This window comes from Sturnus vulgaris, chromosome 9 (genome assembly GCF_052056855.1).
Source record: "Sturnus vulgaris isolate bStuVul1 chromosome 9, bStuVul1.hap1, whole genome shotgun sequence".
Lineage (NCBI taxonomy): Eukaryota > Metazoa > Chordata > Aves > Passeriformes > Sturnidae > Sturnus > Sturnus vulgaris.
In genome coordinates, this window is record NC_142251.1 from 25,329,129 (window position 1) to 25,350,908 (window position 21,780).

The window sequence follows — 21,780 nt, forward strand, 5'->3', positions numbered from 1 at the left end:
TGTGATGGGAGTAGAGAGAAGGGATAGGAAGAAAGTGTCTCTTCTCTGGATGCAGTTTTTGCTCCATACCCATCATTGCCTCCCCCCAAAAAAATCATCTTGGAGAGGTCACAGCCCGATTAAAGCTGCTCTTTATAAGCTCACACAGCAGAATGACACAGGAAGAAACCCAGAGTGGGCCAGGCTGGAAGGGCCCTCAGTGGCTCATCTGGTGTCACCTCCCTGCTCCAGCAGGGCCATCCCAGAGCACAGGGCACAGCAGTGTGTCCATGTGGCTCTGGAACATCCCCAGGGAGGAAGGACACTGCACAGCCTCTCTGGTTTCTACTCTGTTTTCTCACTTTTCTACTAGCTTTTAAAATTTTGCAGATATGGCAGTTAAAAGAGCTTTATGTGAGAATATAAATCTTCGCTCAAAATATGATTTGCCATCTTAGTATTTTTTCCATGATAGAATGTCCTATCAGCACTCCATGGCCATGAACTGTTTGACACGTTTTACTCATCAGTGTCAAAATTTCAAACCTATTCAATACAAGTTCCAATCAGCAAAGACACTCTGAAAAGACAACAAATAAGACTTTTAAATCATAATGGAGGATCTATTGAGTTTACTGATATTGTGGAAGAGCTTTACCAAGGAAATGAAAATAAAATATTTTAACTCCCATATTAGGACATTACAGGAGTAGCTCCAATAATAGTGTCTCTGGCATAATACAAAGGTCTTTAAACAAAAGCTTAATTTATTGTAGAGAACTTAAAATATTAGGATCTAGGAAAAAATTCTTTCAAGTCTTTTCCCTTTTAGAATTATGTGAAAGTGAGTCCATTTCAACAAAATCAGAAATAAAGTTAATTCAGCTTCTTCCTAGTCAGTAAAAATTTTTCTATTTTCTAAAAAATACTATTTAAAAATTATGAAAAAAAATTAAAAGAACTTTCTAATTTCTAAAATTTTATTTATCAAGATTTTTCCAAGCATTTATATCTATTTGTAGCTGAATGCTGTTCATTTGCTGGAAAAAAAGTGGAAATGTTTCCTTTCAAGTTTTTAAAGACAATTAAATGTTAAGAAAGAGATTAACCATCTCCAAATTGCTGTGCAACCAACAAAGTCATCTTCACGGAGCTGGTATATTCTTGTTCCACATATTCACACATCCAAAAGCAACTGGATGAATCAAAAAGTCTCTCCAGCAAGCCAGTGAGACCAATGAGAGTTTTAGCAGCATTATCTTCAAACTATTAAAGTTACTCAATGCTTCAGTGTTATAGAGAGCATTGCCTGATAGTGCTTGGGGGAAAATTGTGGGGGTTTTCTATGTGATCAGAATAGTAGAGAATCCTTCTGGAATGAAGCTCTCTGGAAGGAAGACAAAGATATCTTTATATTTCCAGATTAGCTGTGTGTTTAAGAGGAATGGGGGAAAGGAAATTATGGGAGCTCCTTTTTATGCTTATGACTTCTGATGCTTAAAATTTCAGGAATAAAACAATATATTTGAGTGGAGACTTCTTGAGTGGACCTTCTGTGGTAAGAAAAATGGAATAATCTTTGTTCCTCTATAGCATCAATTAAAGGAAAACAAAAAGTTCCTAGACCCTCAAATGAAGTCAAGTTTAGCATTGAAAGAAAAAAGGCAGAACAAAAATTATCTAGTTTATATAAAAAAATTTGGCCATCAGTAGGCAAATTTTATAGTAAACTTGAAAATTAGTTACCTTGTTTAGGGACAAAAAGATGGCAAAGGGGCTGGAGCATCCCTCCCACAAGGAGAGGCTGAGTGGCCTGGGACTGTTTAGTCTGGAGAATAGAAGGCTCAGAGGAATATTTTTAAAATATATTAAAACCTGATTGGATTTAAACCCATTAAATTTTGTCTCAACTTAAACCACATTTTTACTGAAAAAGCAAACACCAAAACAGTGTTTTTAGGGTTTTTGAAAAACCTAAAAGCATGAAGCAGGTGTTTTGAAACCTACCCAACAGTTTTTAGAGTCTCCAGTCTGGGAGATATTAAAACCAATGAGACCCCAAGTGGATAAAATTCTGGACAACCAACTCTCACTTATCCTTCTTGAGCAGGAGGATGGAACCTGACAATATCCAGGTGTGCCTCCCTATGTCACCAATTTAGCCTCATGCTCTTCCTCCACCACCATTTTGATGGATAACAATGGCTTCACTTCATAATCTTGCACAAATGAATGCAGAATTACTTCACTAATTTACATTTAACCTTCATAAGAATCAATTAGAAGGACATTTAAAAAGAATTTTTTTTTTTCCTTGAGGACAATATGAGTTTTAAGGCCTGGTAAATCTCTTTTTTTCAGCATCAGGAGTGGAAAAAAAAGCATCCACAAATATTCCAGAAGAGATTTAATGCTTTGAAATACATCTTAGCTTTGAACTGTAGAGGCGAGACTGGCCAAATTTTGAGCACAACATGCTGTTAATCGCTGAAGACTTGGGACTTTGTGCAGCAATGTGAGCTTTCTTTTTTGTATTAGAGATGTGTCCAATAACCTAATGGACTGCATGTGTGAGTCTCGTACTAATTATAGATCAATAGAATTTTTCTTTAACACTCAATACTTCACTGAACTGCCTCTGTGATCTGCCAGTATGTCTACAGGAGCACTCTGTTTCTCCATTGTCCTGAATGAAAACTCAGCACCTTGGAGACTGAATCTCTTTCTCTTCCTCTCAGTCTTTCATCCCTCACATATGTGGGATGGACAAAGAAGCCTATACAACAGTAAATTATAAGGTTTTTTTTTCTTTGTTTTGAACAGTATCTTGTTGAAGGCCAACTCCTTGACTGCAATGCTGCTGTTGCTCTGAGAATTATCTGGGAAAATATATCAGTAATATAAGAAGGGACAGATTGACAGGAAAAGACGTAGAATTTGGAGAATATCAACATAAAATTGCAAAAATAGCTAAAGCCTTGTTATTAAAGGAAAAGAGCCTGCAGGAAAGAAATGGATGAAGGTAAATTAACCCATATCAGGTTAATTAACTCACATGGGGTTATTAACACCTGTGAGGTGGTCAATCCCATGGCACAGCCTTGGCAAAAGGGCTGGATAGCAACATGTCAGATAAGAATGCCAGTGACAGCAGTGTCTGATTTGAAAATACAGAGAAGTCTGAAGAGGTCTTGTTCCAAAAATGATCTCGTTTATGAGGAAGAGGAATATGTGTAAATGGGAGGGGAAACTGAATCTTTTAGGCACTACTTATATCAGGGTATTGGGAACTCTGTCTATTGACATAGTGCATCTAGACTTTTTGTTTACCTGTTGTATTGCTAAGAGTGATCACAATTGCAGAGTTCCTTGCTGCTGGTTAATGATATGTCTCTCCTAAATCAACAAACCACTTTAATTCTGATTTAGAGCAAACTATGTGATCTGTCACTGTTGGGATGGATACCACACACAAAGCAACATGAAGCAAGAGGAAAAATGGCTTTTTTATTTTGTCTGCCTGTTCTCTTTTATACATTCTTTAACATAGTGCACACTTCATTCACTGGTTACAATAACACAGCTCATCGTGTTCATTGGTACAAAGCAGTCAGTGTCACCATTTTTGGGCAGGCTTTTTACAAGAATTTTACAAACAGATAATAGCCCTGTTTTTCTGACTGCAGGTGTCCAGTGTTTATCTCTGTTTTCTCGGTTCCCATGTGAATGACTTTGTCTTCTTCTTCCCTTCATGGGTAAACACGAATCCTATCATGTTCTTCTTCTATCAGCTCACTCCTCTGGCTCACAGACCAGCTGTCAGCCCCTTCCACAGTGAACTAAGAAGCTTTTGCCTGTAACAATGGCAAAGTCTTAATATTGACTGAAATTATGACACAGTTGGTAGAGAAAATATTTGTTAATACCATTCACATGAAAAGGTTTTTTTTTCAGAAGAACACAACAGAAAACACAGGAGGAGGAGCTGCCTGTCCTTTATCCTCACTGTCAGAGTCTTGTAGCTCTGGCTTCTTTTCATACTTAAGAGATGAGGCACTATCAAATCTCCCTGAGCAACCCTTCTGAAGCTTCCAGTTGTGATCATTCCTGCATGCCCAGTCATATGGAAACAAAAAGCAACTTCTGTCGGGTTTACAGACATGGGAAATTTTATTGACTTTCATTGAATATGTTCTAAGAAAATCAGAACACTAGTATTACTCAAAAACTTTCTTCTAAACAGTCAACTCTCTCCTCGTTCTTCTGCCCTCCAGGTTGAATTGCAAGTGAGTTCTTGCTTCCAGATTTAATTTCCATCACTCAGCAATCTTCTGAGTATTGATGAAGGATTCTCATTCCTTGCTGAGCCTTAGGAACTCCTTTCCATTTCCCCTAAGGCCTGGATGACACTTGATGGTGATGCCTTGGGTTTTAGATTTATATTTTTCAGATTCTCTGCTGCTGCGTGTGCAACTCTCAAACTTCATATTAGGTTTTAGTAAATTCTCTTCACAGGGTGGTTACACAAAACAATCCCTTGCCACCTTGAGAATCAAGGACACCCCTTACCCAAAAGCCATAAAAAGTGTTGAAGGGAAGGGGGCAAGCCAGGGGCTGAGACTTCATGGCCTGGAAGTAATTGGACAGTTGACCCCATTATGCAGATGAACCAAAATTTATAAAAGTGTAAAGACTTGTGACCAGGATCCATCTTGGATTTGATTTGGGTGTAGCCCTGGCCAGGCTCTTGCACTGCCCAAGGTGAATCCTTTCAATAAATACCTATTTTATTCCTTTTGCTCTGTTCAGTCTCTGTTCCAGGTCAGCCTTTCCAGGCATCAGTGGCAATATGACAGCATTTCTGCTCATAGAATCTCATAATCATTAAGGTTGGAAAAGGCTTCCAAGTTCATTGAGTCCAACCTGTGAATGAACACCACCTTGCCAACTAAACCATAGCACTAAGTACCACATTCAGTCATTTCTTAAACACTTCCAGGGATAGTCACTCCACCACTCCACCACGTTTGCTGCAATTTTTCATGCTTAGTTGCTCTTTCACCTGATCCAGTCACCCTACTCGACAGAACACATCATAAATCACCAAAAAAGCTTAATATACAGTCTACAAAAATGTATCATTTTTTATTACACATGGGGAGAAAAAAAGTAAATAAACCAGATTTTCTTCCTATTGTCATTCCTTTCCACCTGCCCTTAACAAACTCAGCTCCGTGGCCAAAAGCTGGAGGGAATCTCCCATGGACCACAAAACCCCAGGCTAGAACAAACATATCAGAGGTTCTTTCTTAAAGGCATTTACAGCATAATGGATATGTAGTTCCCTAAAGAATTTCCTTTCCCAGGCAGTTGAAAATCATAATGTAAAGTAATTTGAAAGGTTAATGATCAATTAGACCTGGGGGCAAACATTAACTAGAGGGTTTGAAGGAGTCTGTCCTTTGGGTTTTTGCTTTTTTTTGAGATGCTCCATCAAGCCAAACGTTCAGACTTTAGCTGAAGTGAATCACTCATTCGGTGTTTCTTCTAACACATAATTTTTTCCTTTGGGGAAAAAAAAAGGTAAGACAGCAGAAACAGATTTCCAGCACTCAGAAAAAAAATAGTTACACGTATTAAAAACATCACCATAGGTGATGAATGTATTTTTTTCCCTGCAAGAGTTTGATAAGGATAAAAATGTGAACTACAGTAGTCAGCAGAACCATGTCTGGCACTGCTATCATCTGTATTTACCTCATGGATTAGAGCTGTTTCTAAGTGAAAACTTCAGTGTGGTTTATACACAACATTCTTCATCTAGCACCCAGTTTTTATTCAATTTTCTTTAACACAAAGGAAAATTTTCATCACTTCTATTTTCTAGAAAAGCCTTGGCATTCTGAAAGGAGCCATAGATAAAAGAACAGCCTAACAAACCCCACTGTGTGATCCCTGTGCATTTCCTGTATTGAAAATGTCTGCTTCCTTAACTACTGGGAAAAAATCATGACTCTGCTGTGCTGAATGCACAGGCAAGGATCCATCTTCCTAAGATGTTCAGAAATACTTAATTACTTACTTACTTATAGAGGATGTGGTCAATAAATAATAATTTTTTAGGTTGAAAAAGACCTTTAGGACCATCAAGTCCAACCATTCCCCCAACTCTATTGTCTCTTTATTCTATTATTTCTATAATCCTGTAGAGTAGAACAGAACTTGTTGTAGAGTAGAAGAATAGAATTTGTTGTAAACCGTGATATAAAGAAGAACAATTTTAAATTAGATTTATATCCATCAGAAATGCAGTATCTCATTCCTTGTTACTTGTGTTTTTATGAGAATAATTGTGGCTACACTAATATTTTGAGCTGATTTTGAAGAGAGTCTCTACCACCATGACAGAACAAGAAATCTGTTCTGTACAGCTCAGTCTGCTTAGGATAAAACTACAGCATCAAATGCTGTGTTTTAGGGAAATGTTGAATGGGATTAATTAGAGTTATTTTAGGTAACAGAAGCAGTTTACACGTCGAGCATAGAGTTCAGAAGACTAATATGCACATTATCCTCCATCAGTCTGTTAAACTGCCATAAGCACTGGTATGTATTAAAATAAATTTAAAAAATAGCAAATGAGTTCATGCTGAGATCCATGCTCCGAAGTAATGCTTGCAAAACTCAGGGGGTAGACTGCAGTATGGCTATGACTTTGTATTCATAAAGCATCCTAAAAAATTCTTGGAAGGTATTTTTTTTCTTCAGAGTCCTGCTGGTTAGCTGTTAAGCTTCACTGGCTTCATCTGGTTTTCATAAAGCATTACCTTAAGGACACTGAACATCTGAGATTATATGGTATATATAAGTTCCCCACACTGCAGTATTCTGTGAGAGAATTAATGTGATTTATAGTGGGCTATGGAAAAAGTCCGGATGAATAACCATAAAAATCCCAGGGTTAGGATGCTCATCTGTTACCATACTGGACCTTATTGTAATGCAGTGAAGAATACAATTAATTCAAAAGCCTTTGACTGCTTTCCATGCACTAGAGTCTTGAGTCTATTAAGCCTACATAAGTATTGGTCATTTATTAGGAATGAATTTCAAAATTGTACAAATCCATTTTTTATACAAATAGCAGAAGGCACCAGACCAGATTAATGACTAAAGAATTGCCTGCCAAATTTCTTATTTAATTAAAACTTTGTCTTTTCCGCTCTAAAAATAAGAAGAAAACTACTGGAAATGGCTTAAAATCTGTTTTTCATATTATATAAAAATAGTTGGGCTTTATTAATAATAAAGTTCTTCTGGTTTTTGTGTGAATTAGTCTAAAAAGTAGATTGTGCAGTAGAATTTAAGACTCAAACTCCACCACAGAAAAAATCATCCACTCACTAAAAAATAAATTCTATGAATTATTTTTACATCACATCCTTTCTAGCGTATAGTACAAATCCACTGTGCTAGAACTTAGAATTTTCTTTTCCAATCCTTCTAATGAGCCCTTGACACACTCCTGGCAGTCCCAGGCAACCTATTCCCAAGAAGATGAGTAATAGAAAGTGTTACTCATTCTTTGAAGTTCAACATACTTTGACAAGGAAAATAAAGTACTAGTAAGATTTCCTAATAGCAGGACAGCAAAAAAGTTATTTCAAATTAAAGACATTTCACAAATGCAGAACAGAAAAATCAGTATTTCTCGCATTAAATCTGATTTCTGTTTGTTTTTGCCCTCTTCCCATCTAAAAACATCCTGCAAATGTTCACCTGGAATACATAAGGGCTTCCACAAATGATGGGTTGTTTTTCATCCTGGTGGATCTACACAAGGGTGTCTTTTAGTTCCAAGGAAAGCATCACCCAAGGGGAGTCAACACATTCCAGCTTTGGCATTCGAAGGTCATGCCAATCATTTGATGTTAAATCTCTCTCCTCAGATCCCTGTATGGTTTGTCTCACCTTGCCTGGGGACTTGTGAATATATTTTATTGTTCAGTAAGACACAATACTAGAAGAGCTACAACCACAGCCCTAAAAGAGTGTCTCAGTAAAATCTGTCTAGGTGGAATGTTAATTACTTACAGTACTACAAGATAAAACTCTCCATTGTCTCAATGAGCTATTTGGGTAGCTGGTCTCACCTTCCTCAAGAGCAGACACAGACTTACAATCAGTCTTAGACTTTTCTGAGTACAAGCTACCTCTGTCTCCAAATATCACAATGCAACAGGCTCTGTGAGCTTAACACTAAATGAATTATTTTTTCAGGGTTGGTAGACAGTCAGCTGCTTAAAGTGATGAACAGTCATTTTCTACAAACTAGGTGATTTTTTATATTTTCATCTAAAAAGGCATAAAATGAGCTAAAGAAATGTGCTGGGGGAAAAAAGTGCTTTCTGTATATTTCTCCTAAATTTTTATCTTTCCTGACGAGTAGCCTGCACTCTTGAGGCACCTTCCTGGTCTCAGAGTCAGTGGTACTCAACTGCAGCATCAGCTACTCATCTTCTACCTCTGCTCACTGCCAAGCTTTGACAAATATCTCCAAAGCTCCCTTTGGGCATCAAATTCTGGATCTTTAGATTGATTCATTATAAATGTTTCCAAAATATCAGGTCTCAGGCCAGAAGTATTTTTTTAATGACCTTTTTGTATTAATTCCATCCAGGAATCATTTTCTGCCACCTGTTTTTACACTCCTATATCTTCTATGATTTAATTTCAGTTATTCTGGTATATCACTCTTATATATCAGGGAAAATCATGCCAACTTAGAGGCATCAGGACACAAACCACCCAAAACACCTCTGCCTCTGAAACCATATTTGATGTGGTGATTATCCCATTTCATTAGACCACCGTTGTCTCCATCACCTCTTTCCCCTGTTTTCAGACAATCATGCAATCTCTGATGTTGGAAGAGGCCACAGAAGGTCTCTGCTGCAGTTCAGATGTGGTTGCTCAAGGTTTTGTCCAGTCAGGGCTGAAAAACCTCTAAGGATGGAGACAGCACAGACTCTGTGCAATCTGTTCTGCAATTTGCCTGTCCTATTTTCAAGCACCGTGCCTCTGGAAAAACACAAAGCTGCTGCTTGCAGGATGCACAGAAATGGTAACAGAGCAGCAGTGGAAGAATGTAACAGCAAAAGTAATCACACATACAATTCCCAGAAATTTATCTATGGAAATATGCAGGGATTTGTTGAAAATGACTAGAGATGGAAAGAGAAACTCTTTCAATGCCTGTTTTTCCTGCCATTTCCAACAATTTACATTTTCATAACACATTTTGAGGACAGCACAACAAGAAACACCCCTCTGAGCTACAGGAGGTCAAGGCATGGCTTTAATGGAAACCACCCCAACTATTTAAAAACACATTACATGGCAATTTCAAAAATTATGTGGCCAAGACAATCTCTAATTGCTGCCTCCTAATATATTCCCTGTTTGCATTTTGCCTGCCATTACTTGTCTACACAATATGCTTTACTAGAGATGCTAAATGGTTTTAAAAAATTGATTAAAGTTGACTTAGCTTCCTGTGTCTGCTTGCTCATTCATACATTGGAAAATGAATCATCACTGATTTAACATGTAGGAATTTCATAACAAGATGCAGTAAAACTTGCATGCTGGATTAATTATACATCTCTTTGCTAGCAAAATATTTAGTCATATGCTGCTGCTATTTAACTCAGTGACTTTTCTATTCAGGATAAGCTCCATGTATTACTAAGATTTGGCATAAATGTTACAATAGTTAGTACCACAGGTACACAAGCATTAATGTTTTTTTGCTATCACTTTTCAAGAAGTAAGTAACTAAATAATGAGTTAATGTTGCTTGTTAATGAGTCTTAGAAGAATTTCAGTTTTATTTCACTTAGAAATACTGACTCTGAATTCTTGGTGCTTTAAAAATACAAGATCTATAAGCTGTGTACTTTTGTAGTGGGGAAAAAATGAACTGGAGGCAATTTGAAAGGGAAGCTCAAAGAATCTTTTTATATACATGCATTTAAAATTTATATATATCTATATCTATATATATACACCAAATATAGTAGCATGATAACTAAATATATATCTCAAGCTGTTTACTTTCTGCAAGATTAACAGAGACAGCTTGGGTTTTGAAAACAACTAAATAACTGCTTGCTGTAAATTTCACATTAACTGTGTATTTTCCTTTTTAATAAATATTTCTAAAAACCACTGCAGCTTTGAAAAGTGCAAAATTGAGTGTGACTGGAGAACTGTTTTGACTTGCCTGCTAAGAATGTCAATAGTTATGTGAAAGCATATTGCATTTGTAAATACTGAGAAATATGCTAGACAGAGCTTGAACTAAATGACCTGAGAGAGCAGGATTAATTAATTAGTACCAGTTGATATATAGTCTGTGTAGGGCTGCTCTAAGCTCTTAGTGCATTGCATCCCTAATTTTGTATATTATGTAAGATGCATAAACCTTCATTGAGAACATAAGCAAAAATGTGTGGATGTATTTTTATACACCAGACCAAAAAAAAAAAACCAAAAACAAACTACATCACACAAAGGTCTGTTTTCAAAAGAATAGAGATTTCCTTTCCCCAGCCAAAAAAGAAATCTCTATTCAGGCTCACACTTTCAAGGCCACCTACATTCAGAAGAGAACAAAACCTGTGCCACGTACATAGACATTAGGGAAGCTTTTAAAAAAAGCTGGGAACATATGCTCAACTCTAACCTTCATATCCTAAACTGAAAACTTCATGGCTTAGACACTTCTCTTTCTCTCATTGAGTTTATTCAGACTGAAGTTGTCAAAGAAAGGTTTCCCAATAGAGAGATTTTAACTGCTGAAGCATTTCCCAAAGGAAGTAACAAAAGTCTGGTACTAAAGCTACTGGAAATCAGCCATGGTAAAATCCTGGCACATATAATTTAAGGGAGACTACTACACTGGCTCTCAAGGGATCATCAGTTCTCTTAAACAACTGCACTCTGTGGATAGACAGGACACAAATTACTGGAATTACCTGAGGGAAAGGGACTTCTCTTTTGGACTGAGACGAGAATTTGAGACCTCTGAAGAATCACAGAATATTCTGAGCTGAGAGGGACCCACAAGGATCTTCAAGTGAGACTCTTAAGTGAATGGTCCATGTGGGGATTGACTCCACAACCTTGGTGTTGTCAGCACCCTGCTCTGACTAACTGAGCTACTGTGGCATAATGTTAGAGGGATGTAAAATTCTGTCAGTTATTATAACATCTTCTGACATTTTGGAGCTTCAAAGCTATCATTGCATCACAGTGAGGAAAAGACCAGACATGTTTCTTAAGTTTTTCTGCAAATTCTTTGCACACACCCCCCCCACACACATATATACATACACTGTGTAATTTACATGGTCATACAGCATATATACAGACATAAAATTCAGCTTGTCATGAAGTCAGAATCTACTGAAAGCAATGAGGACTTGTTGCTATGGAATTCTACATCCTGAAAGAATCTTTTTAAACCTCTTTGTTAAGCCAAATGATTTGTAAATATGCCTCTGGTTTGGTGCTTTCACCTATACCATCTAGTGCACATAGGCTTGTACCAGAAGAGAAAACAGGACAAATCATTTTTAATCCCATCTTTAAAAGACCCAAATCCCTGGCTGGGTAGAATTTACACTAAAACTAGTAGGGAAAACTTGTTTTATCATTTGATTTCTGCATTGTTAAGTTATTAACCATCATCTCAGCTTTCTCTCTCTGAAAATGGGCATTGGATTAACTTTGTTAATCCTTGTTTAAATTGTTAATTCATATTTCTTTATAAGACAGGAAAGAAAAAAGGTCAGGGTCTAATTAATCGAAGTGACATCCAGCTTTTATCTATCTTTTCAAAAGAAAGTATCAGTTTCCCCCAAACAAGAAAAGAAAGAATGTTTAATCCTAATGACATCCAAGTTTCAGCTATACTTTTCTGGATTGTGGTGCCTAACAGAGATAGATGATGTTATTTTACCTTCTAATGGAAAACTGCAGAAAGATAAACGGTAATTGGGAAAATAAAATTCTTTTCAGGAAGCTATGAATTTAACTCTCTTTAAAGTATAGATAGTTCTCTTACTAAGGCTTTAAGAGAAGTGATCATGTTTTCTGCTGCACTGACAATGAAAGGTAATCCAAGGAGTTTATATTTTAGCAAATCATTAATTACATAGTTCAATACCTTAAACTGTATAGTAAACAGAGAAGATGAGCCAAATAACCCAAATTTGTCACTGCATCGTTGTGTTGGGAAGCTGATGGGTTTCTTTACCCCAGAAGAGATTAATGTGGGTTTTCTTCAGGTGTTTGTTGTGAAGCTGTGGTATCTTAGATCAATAGCAAGCACACAGATTTAGGGGTATTCAATAGATTTTCCCCTCAATTCAAGTGCAGGAAACGAAACATTCATGAAGCATGCTTTTACAAGTGTAACAATTCAGTAACATAGGAAAAGGAACCATAGAATCACAGAAAATCATGAGCTAGAGTGACCCACTAATAACAGTAAAAAACAATACAAGGGGACAGCAGAGTGATTAAATCGAAGATTTAAATCAAAGATGACTATACTGAGATGATTTGTGTTAAAATATAATGGGATGAAATTGAAAAACGACAGAATTATTTTGTAGGCCTGATTGAAGTCCAGATGGGTGTGCAGAAACAAACCCAGGTAAGCTACTCTCCCTATTTCCTCAACCTGTGCAATTGTAAGGATCTAGTTTTGGGATCATGGGGACAAGGTGGAATGGCTACCACGATCAGAGCATTGCAATGGAGAGATACAGGAATAGAGGAATGAGAGGATGCAAAGAGGGGAATGGGCCCTGCCCCTCATGTGAGAAAACATCTAGGGTGCATGAAACTGTGCCAGAGCATGGATGAGGAGACAAGGGAGAGTTTATGGGCTAGGATTAGAGGAGACAGGTAAAGATCTGCTCTAGGCTGCCCGACTGGAAAGTACAAGTGGATGAGGACTTCTGTAGACTGATAGGAGCAGCTCTGGTCCTCATGGGGTTTTCAACCACCCTGATATCCACTGGAGAGACAGAACAGCAGGGCATAAACAATCCAGAAGATTCCTGGAGACCATCAAAGACAATTTCCTCACCCAAATGGTAGAGTAGACAATAAGGAGATATACTGTGTGGCACCTCATATGCACCAACAAGGAGAACCTTCTTTGGTGAAGGTCAGAGGTGTTATTGGCTGCAGTGGCCACGAGATGGTAAAGTGAAGAATAATTAAGAGGAGAAAGAAGCCTCCCTACAGGCTGTAGAGCTATTGGGTAAGACATTAGGAGTACTGATCTATCAGTAATGATGTTTTCTTGTTTTGATTGCTTTGCCCATCCTGCCAATTCCATGGCAAATGAGTGCCACAGTGTTGGCTAACACAAACCTGTCTTGCACATTCCCATGTAGTTGCAGTCCTCTTTGAAACAGAAATCTCTGTTTCTGAAAGTCAGTGGCCCACATGCCCATTTTAGATGTGACTAGTGGCTGTAGACAGAAGCAGCAACATCTTCAATAGTCCACAAAAAACCATTTCCATCCATAGTAAAGAAAAAGTTCCTTGCAGGACCAACATGTGGATTCTGCAACATCTGTAGATGGATATTGTCTTCCATTTTCTTGCCAGATCCAAGAACAGAAAGAGAATAAGCCCAGGATCTGGACAGAAGGATGAGAAACTGCTCACCACAGTCCTACAGATGTGGGTTGCAGGCAGCAAAAGGGATAAAGAAGATGTTGGCAAACATGTATTGAGAATAAAAGCAGGGTTTGTCAAGGTGAGCCTGGGAGCCCCATAGACAAGGTGAGCCACCATAAACTTATATGCACAGGGACAATGAAATATAAGAGATAAGTTTTACACTTTAAAAATCTCTTTATGTTTGGCAGGTAATGATTTTTCAGCATTTTGGCTGGAAATTGTGCTTTGCCTCCTCCCAACCTTTGGCACATTGTGTGTACTCATGTCTCCATGTCACTGAAATGTAACAGTCAGGGACCTCTCATTTAATATATAAATGTTGTTATATTTTTAAAGGGAAAAGTAGTTTAAATATGTCCATTTTTGGGTTGTAGAGATGTTCTCTGCAGCATAGAAAAGGTAGATAAGGCAAAGTATAAGCAAAACACAAAAATGGAGGCATATCCATATTAAAGGGATATCTTTGATGCCTTTAATTCTTCAAATTGATAATGATAATCCAGAAACAAAAGAAAGTACTAGAAAAAATCTCAAGACATTAAATATACAGTGCAAACAGACTAGTCTGACCTCTTTATAAATCACAAGAAATAAGAGACTTCATGCCTAAATTAGCTACAACATTGTTTAATTCCAGTAAGCCATGGGTGAATTTTAATTTACAGCATGTCTAAATATGACTGAGAATTATTGGAAAGCCCTAATGTTTCAAATATTTTTCAACTTCCTTTTTGGAAAGCCAAACTCTAAAGTTCATGGAGAAGATAAGAGCTTGCAAAAATCCAAGGTTTAAAAATAACCATTTTAAAATTTCTAGTTATTCACAATTAATTGATGCTTTCAAAGCCTGAATAATTTATAATGATAGCAATCAAAAGCAGCTGAAATGAAGTTTTGTGATTAGGAAAATAGTGGCATATTGATGGCATTGTACATTTGTTTATGGCTTTTTTTTTTTTTGTAATAGCCAGAAATTTGGTCTGACAACCAATTCTTCCCAGAGAAACTGTGGCTACTCCTTCCCCAGAAGTGTTCAAGGCCGGGTTTGGATGGGACTTGGAATAACCTGGTCTAGTAGAAAGTTTATATAGGCTTTAATGCAACAAGATAATCTGTGAGTTCTGACTCCACAAGTTCTTGACAGCACAAGTAGTCTATACCCTAAGGTGGATGTCTGGGTCCACTTGAACCTCTAGAGATTTGCTTTGGGAACAGCAAACCCAAATCTCCACTTTTTCCTGTGGATATAGCTCAAGTCAGATCACCCAGTTATCCTTAGTATTCTCTTTTCCTATTCTTACTATTTCAGGTTTAACTTTGGGTAGCAAAAAAAGCAACCTGAGGTCAACAGCAGACCCTGGACACAGATGAGCAGAAGACCACTGAAAAACGTGTAGGTATGATTATTAGACAGAAACTGGTTTAGCTCGAGCGCTTTTCTAAAGGATTTCAGTGAGGACACGACAGGCTGAACTGGACTAGAAAGCCACCAGAACCATTACCCACGAGAAGTGGACCCTCTGGTTTAAATTGGAGGTGCAATGTCATCTGTTGCCAGGTTTATTTTGAGGATTCACTGAGTTGCCTCAGGGCCTTGTCTCCTTTTAAGAATATATAGTTCTGTAATCAGTTTTTTGTGCATTTGAACCACTGAACAGATGCACAGACTGTCCTGGCTCCAGATCTTATCATTAATTGCCCCTCTCCCATAAAGAGAGGACAAGCACCTTATTTCAGCCTGCATTAGTGACCATGCCACAGTCATTACTTGCCCCAGTTTGTCAGCTGTCCAGACGATTCCATTCTGACTTGCTACTCTTCCCCATTTAGGTTTGGATAAGTTTCCTTCACTTTTCTAATTCAAAATGAATTATGCTGAGAGTAGTATATATATGTTAACAAAATATTGTATACGGGAATTAGAGGTAAGCCTAATGCCAAATTCTGGCTATAATTCTTCAGTACTGCATAGTAGATGATATTCAGTCTCCAGCCATTTAATATACTGCCTGATTTACTTTTGTTCACTGTTTTGGATAAAGAAAAAAGCATCTTTAATGGAAAGTGGATAGAGAAAACAATTCCAAATTTATAACTTTAAAAATGTACTATTCAGCCTTCAGTAGGTCAGTTGCAGTAGAAAAGAATTAGCAATTTTAGGTCTTGAAGGTGTATTTTCATGTGGTTAGATACTGTATCCTATAAAGCAGCAACATGGGACATGAAAGTTGGAGATGAGGGTAGAATAAGAATTCTACAATTCATATAAATACGAAGTTTGTTAAAATCCCTTCTGTACACTATCAATAAGAATGTCAATGATGAGCAGCACTGCCATATACTGGTCTAGAAAAAATATTTAGACCTTAGTTCTATGTGGAAGAAGTAACAATTTATAAACTCAGCCTGTGAAAAGCAGAAAATAAGCCATCTACTCAACCTACAATGCTCATGTTCCTTTAGCTGAGCCATGTGGTGTTTAGAAAATCATTTTTCTGTACAATATTAAAAACCCCCAAACATTAGAAGTGGTACTGCTAATACTTTATCTCTGAGTCATTTTGTCATCACGCTCCAAAAGGAAAAAAACCTCTGTCAGAGAAAGGAGCATCAAGGGCTATTGCTCCATTTTAGATGTTTTTGGCCACAAATAGTTAAATTTTGTACCTAATGAGTCACTAAAGGGCTGATGCAGCTCTTGCACTGGGAGGGAGAGGACAAAACAGTAATTAAGAAGTTTTGACCATTTGACCATTCTTCTTGTATGGGCACATACCTAGAACTAGAGGTTTTCCTTGTTCAACTTTTTTTAACATGAATATTTCTGTCTATAATCCTGAAGCAGAACACACACCGAATGAATTTTTTAAAAGTCAAATATGGATCTAAACTTTTTCGTCTCAGATATATTAGATGAACAAGTTCAAATTTTAGAATTTCCTTATAAAATCCCTCAGGCTGAGTAAAGCAACCCAAACAGGTCTGAAAGCGCTGACATATTGCACTATAGGTTGATATATTCTTATTAAAAAGTAGCTATGGATTGCTCAAAGGAAAATTTATATTTCAAGCAGTGGAATACAGAGACATCATAAAGTTTTTAATAGAATTACTGGATGCCTTGTAATTTGGCAGTTTGGAGTTATAGTCAAAGGAAATAATAATTTTTCTAAACATTTAAAAGTAGAATAGATAGTAGAACATATCTTTCAAGTGCATGAGGGCCTCAGCTATTGAAACCAACATCTACATTGGGACTGTCATGTAGGTGTCTAAACCTTTGCTGGTTTTGGTTTTATGTCTGAAATCACAGTCAGCTACTAAGGCCCCAGTAGTTTAAATTGCACAGGCACATCTAAACTGACAATTATGAACATTCTTGTCACTTTAATGGGGGCATCAGTAAACTGAATGATAATGAAAAATTAACTATTTATTAGTCTAACTTCAGATTAAAAGCACTATCTCAGCTGTGGAAAACATTAGAGACTTTTGGTCCTGAGCCTTTTCTTTCTTAACAGAGTTCAAAATTTAATCCAGTTGAGGGCACTTTGTTCAGGTGGATAGAGGAGACTGAGACCTCGTTAGTTCTTCAACATTCTCCCAAGGGGCAGCACAGGGGCAACTCTGATCTCTGCTCTTTGTGACGAGGGACAGGACACAAGGAAATGCCAGGAGTCAGGGCAGGTTTAGTCTGGATATCAGGGAAAGGCTGCCAGAACTTCAGAAATGTTTCAACAATGCTCTCAGGCATAGGATGGGATTGTTGGGATGTCCCATGCAGGGCCAGGAGTTGAACTGCATGCTCCCTTCCAACTCAGTATATTCTGTGATTCCATGAGAACTATTTATGACTGTTTGGTCATTTGAGCTGTTACTTGTCAATATCTCCTGCACTCTCTTATCTCTTTTTTATCTCTTCTCTCTCTTTCATTCCCTTTTTCTTGTCTACTTCAGTAATGACCATAATCTGGAAACAAGAGAATTAAAGCCATATTTTTGACAACTGTAAGTTTAAAAAGAAATTCTTGTGAAAGTTATTTTTCTTCTGCAGGTGGGCTCTCACCTGAGGGGACAGAGGACAAGAAACCCCCTGCCCTGCTGCCCATGCTGTGGCATCAGCCCATCACACAGGGGTCCAGGGCTGTGTGGGCACACATTGCTAGCTCCTGTCCAGGCTTTGTCCTCCCGTATCTGCAAGTGCTTCTCCTCAGAGCAATGGCTTAATCGAGTAATTAACTAAAGAACTAAATCACAACAAGAATCAGAACCTTTTGTCATTACGTGATGTCTTTCCCAGGCATTGAAGTGCTGGAGAAGTTGGTGGAAGCTCTTCCCTTGCAGGTTGGTCAGGTTATTAAGTTAGTACAAAGCAGCTGCAGTTTCCTTTCCTTAGACTTTGTGATGTTCCTGTGACATAGCCATTGATATTATGATATTAGCCTAAATATCCACTATATATCCTTTGGACAAATCTGCACTCAGTCTGTACCTTAAGAATCGATGTTAGCTCTAACTAGAGACCAAATCAAACATGGACAGCTTCCAGGAAAGCTATTTCCTGTTTCCATATAAAGGACATTATTTACAGCTCCCACATGTAATACGCAATTAGAGTAGTAAATCTATTTATTCACAGAAAGAATAATGAGTGCCAAGTAAATAGGAAAACTTAGAGGCAAGTATTATAAGCACATTACTTTTGCTTGGAACACTATTAGCTATTAACAAGCATGTTCTAACAAACTAAAAAAATATACAGAGGCTTAAGTGCTAAATCCGCATAAAAATAACTGATTTTTCAGCCTGTTTGTGTTCCCTTCTGTTTTAGTTTATGGTACTTTCAAAGGATGGAATGATGTACTGCTGCCCTTTGTTAACACCACATTTTGTTTCCAGGTGTAACTGTTTCCTTTCTTCCTCTCACCCAGTCTCAACTTTGTCCATTCTTATCTTAGAAACAAAATCATGGAATATTTGAGAATGGAAGAAATCTTTTTTGGAGATCATCCAGTTCAACATCTTTGATTAAGCATGGTGCTCAGGGCCTTGGCCTGAAAAAAAATTAAAGGAAATTTGACCTACAAAAATCACAAGAATTATTCTACATTGTCCCCCTCCGCCCTCTGCCGTTTTGGGGGAAGATGCTGAAAACAAGAGATGGTAAATACTGTGAGGTCTACCCATACTTCAGAACATGTTATTTCTAGATTTTCCAATTTCGTTCTAAGAGCAGGGAGAAGCCATCATAACCACGGTTGGCAAAAATGGTCTCTACAGAATTCAATTGCTTTTGCTTTTTTAGGTTTTTTTGGGAGTGAATAAACAAACTAAGCTTTATAAAGCTAAACTGCTAACATACCTGAACTTTGTCCTGTCTCTTAGTAAGACTGAAATGTGTACAAAGGGCTCTTTCAAATCTGCTTGTCTGCAAATACCATGTTGTAGGTTTTCCACTGCAGTTTTCAGGCCAGTCAAGAAATAAAAAAAGCACTGTGAAAGCCAATAAGTTATTCTACCCCTTCTGTATTAGAGCAACATGTATGTTTGATCATGATTGAAAGAAAGACATCTGATATAATAATTCAGAAGCAGCTCAATGTTGTCCATAGGGGAGAGGTTCCTGAGCCCAGGGAATCAAGTGTTTCAGATCTTTTTCTTGGTGACTGAGAAAGGGTAATGGTGCCTTTGTTATCAAGTCCAGTGTTCTTAGCAGAGTCCAGCTTTATTCTATGTAGTATTTATATGTTATTTCAGAGAGAAAGAGCAAGACAATAGAATGATTTTTTTTCAAGAGCTATAATTTCTTACCTTTCCTATTCCCCCTTTCCATTTTAATTATCATTATTTGTGCCTTATCTCAGAACATCTTAAAAAAAAGTCTGAAGATTAAGTCTAATAAAGTTGATTTTGCATCAAAGAACACACAGTGCATTCATTATGTTTCATAATCCTTTGCTCTCCAAACATTTCTGGCTGTTGTTGCTTAATTTTAACTTTAATAATCGGAGATCCCATAATGACTTCTTTTTTTTTTTTCACTTTAGAGTTGAAATAAACTATGGTATTAATTGAATGGTATCAAATTTGGAATTAAATAAAGCCAAACCCGCTCTGATTGTTTGAATGGCTTTAGCTTTCCAGTTTAGTTAAGAAAAGTGAAGGTAAATCATACTCAAAATGAGAGGAAATTATGTGTTTTGATAGTGAACCTCCACAAATGTTTGTTATGTTTGTTATGCATCTTTTTCACAAGCAACAAAGCTCTCTAGAGTTCAGGGATTGCAATCATCATGTGTGACACAAAACCCATTAATTAGCCATTAACTCCTAGTGTAATGATAATATATTTCTCCCTTATAAACTTCTGAAGAAAATTAAAATGCAGCTGTGGAACAAACAGCAGATACTCAAGATTACAGCTATTTATTTCCTAAGTTACATAAATGAGAGATTCTTAAAACATTCTGGCAATTATATCATATTCCAAAGTGATGTCAGCAAAAGCATCTTGTGACTGGAGATGTGCTGCAGGTTCTTTAAACTGCCATTGCCAGCACCAATATGTTACATTGTTAAAGAGGACAATTTAAATTCAACAGAAAAACACAATTTAAATAAACGATGGTAAGTCTGTCTTATGGAAATCCAGAAAAACTGATGTAATTGAACTTGGCTGAAAGAAAAACAGGTATGAAACAAACTAGGGAGAGATCTCAAAAAATCATTATGCTGCATCCTTGTCCCAAAGTAGGACTTGTATATAAAATGCAGTTAATATTTTTGCTCCCTATTTAATACAGAAAAAGAGCAAAGATGCTATAAAAAATTTTCAAGTAGTAAAGAGGCCTAATCAATAAAGTCTGTCACCCTAGCATAGCATGTAATTTTTCATCTATTTAATAATGCAGTGCTATAATATATCAAAAACAAAAGTAGAAAACCCAATCTTAAATTGAGTATCATGACAAACCCACTAAAATATTAAATTTCCTGGGATTTTGAGCACTATCTTATCAAAACCTGAACAGAATACCAGTTCCAAATATCTTGCATAACAATGGACATTATTTCTGTAGAGATTTATTTATATGGCTCTAATGCCATGGGCTTACTTACACTCTAATAAAATATCTGCTCCAGATATATGTGAATTGTTAGGGTGCAAAGTTGAACCCTTGAGAATTCTCCAGGCACTTGTTGCTGTTTTTATTACAAGTCTATCAGCTTTCTCTGCCTTCTCCACTGCATCCTGTTCCATCCATTAAAATGCTCAGTGGCAGAGGCACCATGCCATTCATCCTATTTACACTGGGACCAGACTGTCAATGCACATTAAAAGTGGTTGCATTACAAATCTGAAACATATATAAAGCTAAGGAAAAACAAGATAAACAATGTCTTCTGTGTGTTCTGTCACCCACCCCTCACCAGAGCTCTGGATTGATGGTTGTATTTTGATAGCCTATTGATCTGGACTATTAGCAGAGAATGTGAATCTTTCCCCTTCTGCCTGCTGCCCTGGTGCTTCCTCAAATCTTATTTAAAAATAAGCACTGACCTGCAGATTCACATGCAATCAGTAATTTCGATGACCATAGGTGTTCAATTTTATATAATTACTAAATTGCAAATGGTTAGGAATATTTGTTCATTCTTTCTTCTCTTCCTCCCTCCCTGTCTTTGCCCTCCTTTCCCCTTGCTCCTGAGAGAGATATTAACAAAATAAAAAGCAAATAAGTTTCAGAAAATAGTGGTGTTAGAAACTGTGTCTTCTGTCAGGTATTTAGAGCAGAAAACTTATACAAGTGGCTGTCTCCCAGGGAAAGGATGACTTTGGAAATTAATGCAACACATGCAGTATTTTGAATCTCTTCTCTCTGCCTGCCACAGAGCAAGTAGAATTAGAATATTACGTTGCAGGAAATTTTCTTTCAGTGAAGAAAGAGTGAAGCTTGAGTTTTGCAGAATTCAAATATATCACTTGGATCCCTAAGAAAGAGAATAACAGAACTTTTAAGTTTATGTGTCAAT

The 21,780-nt window shown here is 37.2% G+C and overlaps 1 protein-coding gene across 1 annotated transcript in view; it reads right to left on the minus strand.

Moving 5' to 3' along the window:
* Positions 1 to 3,466: 3,466 nt before the first annotated feature.
* LOC148222864 (uncharacterized) overlaps positions 3,467 to 21,780 on the minus strand; it is a 63,168-nt gene continuing 44,854 nt past the window's right edge. Inside the window, exon 9 of the mRNA XM_088170382.1 lies at positions 3,467 to 18,800. The gene's annotated coding sequence lies outside the window, so the exon portion shown is untranslated. The remainder of the gene's footprint in view (positions 18,801 to 21,780) is intronic.